Here is an 8108-nt window from a genome sequence, read left to right on the forward strand (position 1 = left end):
CTGAACAACAATAGAGTCAAACTAGAGCTATGTCTAGAAGACCTTAGATCATAACTGATCATTTAATGTTTCTCCTGACTATTAACTACATGTTGACTCTGTTGAGTAAGTCAAGGAAAACCATCGACCAATCTGATTTAGAGATGATGTGCAATGATTCAAACCTCTAAAGATGACCTGTGTTATAAATAGCTAGAATTTAATCAACATGATTCAAAAACATACAATAAAGCCCCATACATTACCCAGACATCCTCCCTCACACCACTGTGGTAGTTCCAGAGAGCAGCAGGTGAAACAGGAGCCTGGAGATGTCAGAGCTCTGGAGATCTCCCCTTTAGATAGGAGTCAGTCAGCAGCATCATAGTCCACACACAGACTGCAGTTACTGAGCCTGACCACTGGAGGGAGACATAAAGCAGATACCATCTGGTCTAATAACACAGTAATAACAATATGCTTAATTTGTAGATGTCTATAATTAAAGCACTTAGAGCACTTAAATCTAAAACCATGTCAATTATTACATAGTTATCATGTTTCTACATCACACAATATTTACAAAAAAAGTCTGACTGTCCAGGAAGACTATTTACATACAGTATAAGCCAATTTGCATTGGCAGCACATGCTTCAGTGGTCTGGGAGTGTTTATAGCCCTGTGAGTTTAACACTTCATGACTGAAAGCTGTCCTTCATGACAACAGAACTTCAACGATGACTTTCATCATGAGCTTTGTGTGGATACTGACTTTCTTAATTCAGGGTAAGATTTTTTAATTTAATGCTCCAAAATTAACTTTGTTATCGAAGTATGTAATCTAAATATTAACTTTGACAGAATGAGACTAATTAAAATTTAGACAAAAACATGTTTGAAATACAATATTCTTAAATGTCTCTGTTTCAGAATCCAGAGGACAGGTCACTGTGACTCAGACTCCTGCAGTGGAAACTGTTCTCCAAGGACTGACAGTTATTATAAACTGTAAAACCAGTGCAAATGTAGTAGATGGTTGTCCTGGTGATTACACCTGTATGGCCTGGTACCACCAGAAACCTGGAGGAGCTCCTAAACTCCTGTATACTGGGCTACAACACTTCAGTCTGGGACTCCATCTAGATTCAGTGGCAGTGGGATCTCATAGTACTTCACTCTGACATCAGTGGAGTCAGGCTGAAGATGCAGGAGATTCTACTGTCAGAGTTACACAGTGGTCCGTGTTCACACAGTGATACAGAGGTTGTACTAAAACCTCCCTCAGTCAGACTGCACAAGTGACTGTACTGCTACAGCTGGACCTACTGCAGGTGCTGAGGGGGAAGAGACAGTGACATGGAACAATGCTCACTAGAGGAGGTCAACTGTGACTGTGACAATAATAGAAAGCAATCATTCAATCACATGACCATCCTCATCATCATCATCATGGTTATGACTTATAGTTTTGTCATGGCCTTTTGGAATTATATACATTTTTTGAAGTGTTGAAACACAATTCCTGTCCATATCTAAATCAAGATCTACAGAAGTTAAAAACAAAAGGTGTTATGACCCAACATTACTTCAAAGTTCACAATCACTTCAGCCCCCAAAACAATCCTCATTTTGAACCTCAACCAAAATGTCTGATTTAATTGGATGTGATCTTCTAACATTATATTACCTATTTTCATGGAGAGGATACTGACTGAAGATCTGTGAATGAGAAATCATGCTGGCTCAAACATAAGACACATTTACACTACATACAGTATCTAAACTCAGCAAAAAAAGAAACGTCCTCTCAATGCTGCAGCAGCAGTCCTCTCAATGTGCCAGCAGCATACCACCCTGCATACCACTGCTGGCTTGCTTCTGAAGCTAAGCAGGGTTGGGCCTGGTCAGTCCCTGGATGGGAGAGACCAGGTGCTGCTGGAAGTGGTGTTGGAGGGGCAGTAGGAGGCACTCTTTCCTCTGGTCTAACAAAGATCCCAATTCCCAGGGCAGTGATTGGGGACACTGCTCTGTGTAGGGTGCTGTCTTTCAGATGGGACGTTAAACGGGTGTCCTGACTCTCTGAGGTCATTAAAGATCCCATGGCACTTATCGTAAGAGTAGGGGTGTTAACCCCGGTGTCCTGGCTAAATTCCCAATCTGGCCCTCAACCATCACGGTCACTAATAATCCCCAGTTTACAATTGGCTCATTCATCCCCCTCCTTCCCCTGTAACTATCCCCAGGTCGTTGCTGCAAATGAGAACGTGTTTCTCAGTCAACTTACCTGGTAAAATATCGTTAAAATAAAAAATGTCAAATGCATTTATTTTCAGCAAACTTAACATGTGTAAATATTTGTATGAACATAACAAGATTCAACAACTGAGACATAAACTGACAAGTTCCACAGACTGTGATAAAATAAATGGAATAATGTGTCCCTGATCAGAGGGGTGGTCAAAATCAAATATAACAGTCAGTATCTGGTGTGGCCACCAGCTGCATTAAGTACTGCAGTGCATCTCCTCCTCATGGACTGCACCAGATTTGCCAGTTCTGCTGTGAGATGTTACCCCACTCTTCCACCAAGGCACCTGCAAGTTCCCGGACATTTCTGGGGGGAATGGCCCTAGCCCTCACCCTCCGATTCAACAGATCCCAGACGTGCTCAATGGGATTGAGATCCGGGCTCTTTGCTGGCCGGGGCAGAACACTGACATTCCTTGCAGGAAATCACGCACAGAATGAGCAGTATGGCTAGTGGCATTATCATGCTGGAGGATCATGTCAGGATGAGCCTGCAGGAAGGGTACCACATGAGGGAGGAGGATGTCTTCCCTGTAACGCACAGAGTTGAGATTGCCTGCAATGACAACAAGCTCAGTCAGATGAGGCTGACTGACACACCGCCCCAGACCACAGGCCTCGGTGTAACGCTCATTCCTTCGACGATAAACGCGAATCCGACCATCATCCCTGGTGATACAAAACCGTGACTCGTTAGTGAAGAGCACTTTTTGCCAGTCCTGTCTGGTCCAGCGACGGTGGTTTTGTGCCCATAGGCGACGTTGTTGCCGGTGATGTCTGGTGAGGACCTGCCTTACAACAGGCCTACAAGCCCTCAGTCCAGCCTCTCTCAGCCTATTGTGGACAGTCTGAGCACTGATGGAGGGATTGTGCGTTCCTGGTGTAACTTGGACAGCTGTTGTTTCCCCGCAGGTGTGATGTTCGGATGTACCGATCCTGTGCAGGTGTTGTTACACATGGTCTGCCACTGCGAGGACGATCAGCTGTCCATCCTGTGTCCTTATAGCGCTGTCTTAGGCGTCTCACAGTACGGACATTGCAATTTATTGCCCTGGCCACATCCTCATGCCTATTTGCAGCATGCCTAAGGCACGTTTACGCAGATGAGCAGGGACCCTAGGCATCTTTCTTTTGGTGTTTTAGAAAGTAGAAAGGCTTTTTTAGTGTCCTACGTTTTCATAACTGTGACCTTAATTGCCTACAGTCTGTAAGCTGTTAGTATCTTAACGACCATTCCACAGGTGCATATTCATTAATTGTTTATGGTTAATTGAACAAGCATGGGAAACAGTGTTTAAACCCTTTACAATGAGGATCTGTGAAGTTATTTGCATTTTTACGAATTATCTTTGAAAGTCAGGGTCCTGAAAAAGGGACGTTTCTTTTTTTGCTGAGTTTATATAAAGTATAATATCCATTTTATCTGTCATTAATCACATAGTGGCATATCTGTTATGTCTCCCTCCCTGAATCCACTACAGAGGTTAAAACCAGTCACTCCCTCACATCTGGCCCAGTCCAGGGTATTTCAGGGAGGGAAACTGGTTAACTGGTAGACTGGGAGGTGTAGGAGTGAAACTGAGATTTACATAGACAGGGCTGGGTGGTTCTGCTTGTCCCAGAATAGAGCAGCACTGTCACCAGATGTTCACTCTGTTCCCAGGCGATTGGAGGTAGAGAAGACTCTATGACTATTGTGAAGATGTGATACTTTTAATGTTATGTGGACAACTTTTCAAACAAATGTAGCTTAATGCAGGTGTGATCATCACATTGGTAAGAGTCCAAGATATAAATCAAATATTCAATAGCATTAGCTCACTGTCTGTAAAAGTCTAGAAGTCAACTGGGTCAAAAACTGAACAAGGACTATGATCTACTACATGTTGCTAGACCTCACCTGTTAATCTGCGAAAATATTATTATTATCTTGTGTTAGGGAGGGAAAGTTATGCTTACATGGAGAAAATTGGACGTCTCTAAAACGAAAATGGATGGCCCTCACTGAACGCTTGAAAATGAAACAAGTGACCCTCCCCTTTACCCAAAATAATAATTAAAACATAAAGTGGATAGAAGGGAACATGCCTACCGTTTACCCTCGTTTCTTGAACAGACCAGAGCTTTAGATGTGCAGTTTTATAAAGTGCTCTTCGCCCTGTAAGCATCAGGCCTCCATGGCAACGCAGGATTGTTGATAACGCACAGGGCTGAAGGCCAAAAGGTTGTGGACAAGAGTAGGGGTGGAAAGATCTCCTTTATAATAAAAGCATTGCATGGTATTTGCAGGTCAGAGAAAAATTTGCCTTTTATAAAAATTGCATGCAATTCTACATCATTTTACATATTAGCAGAATGTTTTTTTAATACCATACAAATTACCCAAATTACAGACTATAAAATGACAGAGAGATATTCTTATGTGTGCGTCTTATTATGTTTCTCTATGCCAAATCACATCTTGTTTGCAACAAACTGTTCCTGTAATGCAAATAATTCAATCTGAGATATAATTAGGAATCTGAGCACGGTACTTTCAAAAGTTAGCCTTTCCATCCCAGACTGAGTAGGTCTTCCGACGCAGCAAAATGTTTGCTTTAACTGCTGGCTACTGTTCTTCCATGGCTTAACCCAGTGAAGGAAGGTTACAAGTGTTTCCCTAAAAGCTGTCTGTGTTTAAACATCTTCTAATGTACAGAATGTTCATAGTTTAATCAATTGATAGTGACAGAATTGGATTACTTCCCAAGCAAAGTCAATTTCTCAGCTTGTTTCTAGCATAAAGCATCGCTGACCAAAGAGCTGTCATAGATCACTTTATAGATTTTTTAATTTCATCAAAACTTAAACTAACAATTGGTAGGCCTGTGCTTTTTGACATTTACTTTAATTAAAGGTAGGCATATGGCATACCCTCTCATGCCCCCTAAATTCCAGTCTGGGTTTTAACTTAATAGCCCTTCACTGACATGAGGTAGACAACACTCTTAGAAAAAAATATGCTATCTGGAACCTAAAAAGGGTTCTTCGGCTGTCCCCATAGGATAACCTTTTGAATAACCCTTTTTGGTTCTAGGTAGAACCTTTTTGTAAACTCATTTCCACAGAGGGTTCTACATGAAACCAAAAAGGGTTATCCTATGGGGACAGCAGAATAACCATTTTGAAAAAAAGATTCTAAGATTGTAGGCTATTTAAAGCGTGCATGGTGGGTCGAGGAATTGACCGACAAATCTATGGATATTGCAGCCTATAGCCTAATTTCACTGGTGAAACGGATAGCCCTACATCTTATTTCTTAAATAGGAAGAAATAGGCATCAACACAAAGCCCTCTTGTTGTTAGTAAAGACTAATTGAAATGAAGACATTGAAATTAATTATGCCTACTTGAATTTGCCTACTTTCAGCACCATGAGCTGTCTGACTATTGTGACTGCTGCTTCAAGTTTCAGCACAATGTCAATGACTTGAATCTGGATTATTGTGAGGTCAATAACTCATATGAATAGCCTYCATCATGKGMAAGAAACATGTTKTTWWTAAWAWMAWMRWWGWYKWCYWSYMSTCCTYCTCATATTTGCGCTGTCCTTATCAAACTGAACAGAACATAGGGTATAGGCTAGTCTGCACGCAATATAATATTTTACTSGGTGACTTTCCCTTTTACTTATTTATTTTWTGACCCRCCTGGTCAGAARCAGTAGGGATGACAAGARATGTTCTTTTGATAACTGTGTGAATTGGAGTACTTTTTGTGTCAGGGAAAATGTATGGAGTAAAAAGGACATTATGTTCTTTAGGAATGTAGTGAAGTAAAAGTAAAAGTTGSCATAAATATAAAAAGTAAAGTACAGATACMRCCAAAAACTACTTAAGTAGTACTTTAAAGTAWTTTTACTTAAGTACTTTATACCACTGACTAGGTYKAATCAAAAATTGCTTTCAGAAGAAGCCTTTGACGCTCCTCCTGAACTGTAACCATAGGCCTACACAGCACAGCCATTGGTTAGCCAGCACACAACACGTTTTTCATCAGCAAGCATAGAGAAGGCCGGGGCTCAGGTTTKAAATATCCATTGCGATGTGTAATGCAGCATAGTTTTATTTACACCATCCCAACAGCTATCTTAGAAATATAACTTTGCACTGTGCTTCTCTGAGCATACACTTTGTAGCCTATAGCCTCTAGGCTAGGSATCATTTGATTGAGACCACACTAAATAGCCTATAGGCGCACTTGATTATCAGGGGCGGCATCGGAYACACATCGATATACTGTATAGCCTAATAAGCAACTAATTATTAAACACTGAGAAATACACACATTTCATGAAATGCAAATTACATGACCCTCCCCTGGACTAMATTGAAAAAGCATGAACCAATTTTCCACCAGGTACAAATTCTGCACATTTCGATCCATCCCTTACAATAAACTACTGGTTGATGACAACGCAGTTAGAACATAAATAACTAAGCAATGACATTTAGGTCTGATAGTTTTAAAAGAAACTGTGAATCAGGCTTCATTAATATATGTCTACACCATTCAACATGTACAACTAAAGTCTAATTTTTCAAAGAGACAATTAAAATATTTGTTCCAAAGGGAAATCTTTATTTTCATCAAAGTAAAAACATTCCTACAGTATCTGATAGTAATAAAACAGAACTCATCAAATCTAACACTGATTCAATCTCAGTCTACAGAGATGATTGACACATGAACTCAAGCAAAGCCCTCTGTTAGTCTACATGTCAGTGATCAATAAGACAGAGAACATCTGATCTCAGAACAGAGTCAAAGCAGAGGAACCAGCAGCCTCTCTCCACAGGGGTGTGTGACTGAGGGGTTCTACCCAGAACAGTCAGCCCTCCTCAAGGTCTTGGTGACTGGAGTCTGGGATTTCTGCTGGGCTTCACAGGTCACCTCTCCTGCCTTGGTCCACTCCTGGCCAGTGAGAGTCAGGGTGCTGCTCCAGCTGTACAGGCCGTCCTTCTCCAGGACCCCGAGACTGGTCTCCTGGTTCTTGCTGGTCCCGTCCACTTTCCAGCTCATGGTCCAGTCTGAGGGGAAACCCTTGTTGGCCAGACACGTCAGTGTGGCTGTTGTTGTACTGGAAAGCTCCTCACTAGAGGGGGGCAGAACGGCGAGGGAACTGTTACCTGGAACAAACAGAACACATCAAATAAGTAACTACATCAAGTACAGCTACAGTAAGAGATTATCTTCAGCAAAGTACACAACAAAATAAAGTGAATTGGAAACGCCCTCTAAATATGAATGTTAAAGTTAGATTGTTTAGAATATGTGGAGAAAACCCTAAAGTAATATGATACAGAGCAGATGTATAAACCAAACAAGTATAACGTGTTTAAATAACTAGAGATACTAGTCATACAGTGAAGATCACTCATACAGAATCATAATCAACACAAATACACTTTAACATCTTCCAGGTAGAACAAAACACTTCATATAAGCTGTTTCTAGATAATTTTAAAAAAAGAATTGTGTCTAAAATCCAGATATGAGTCCGTTTTCCTTCCTCTGTGTATCAGGTTCTCCTCGTGTGTAGGAACAGACCAGCATTAGATCAGTGTTGCTAGTATTCCTCCATATTGTCCATATGAAAGACAACAGCAGCAGCAGTAGTGATAGTGATCATGTTGTATATTCCTTTATTAAACATGTTGATCTCACATTTAACAGTGGTGGTAAAGTCACAGAGGACAGACAACACTACCAGAGGAATCCTACCAGCTTTAGTTTAGAGAAGTGTTCACTAACTGATTAGAGGAACTTACATCAGAGACCA

This window comes from Salvelinus sp. IW2-2015, linkage group LG3 (genome assembly GCF_002910315.2).
Source record: "Salvelinus sp. IW2-2015 linkage group LG3, ASM291031v2, whole genome shotgun sequence".
In the NCBI taxonomy this organism is placed as follows: Eukaryota; Metazoa; Chordata; class Actinopteri; order Salmoniformes; family Salmonidae; genus Salvelinus; species Salvelinus sp. IW2-2015.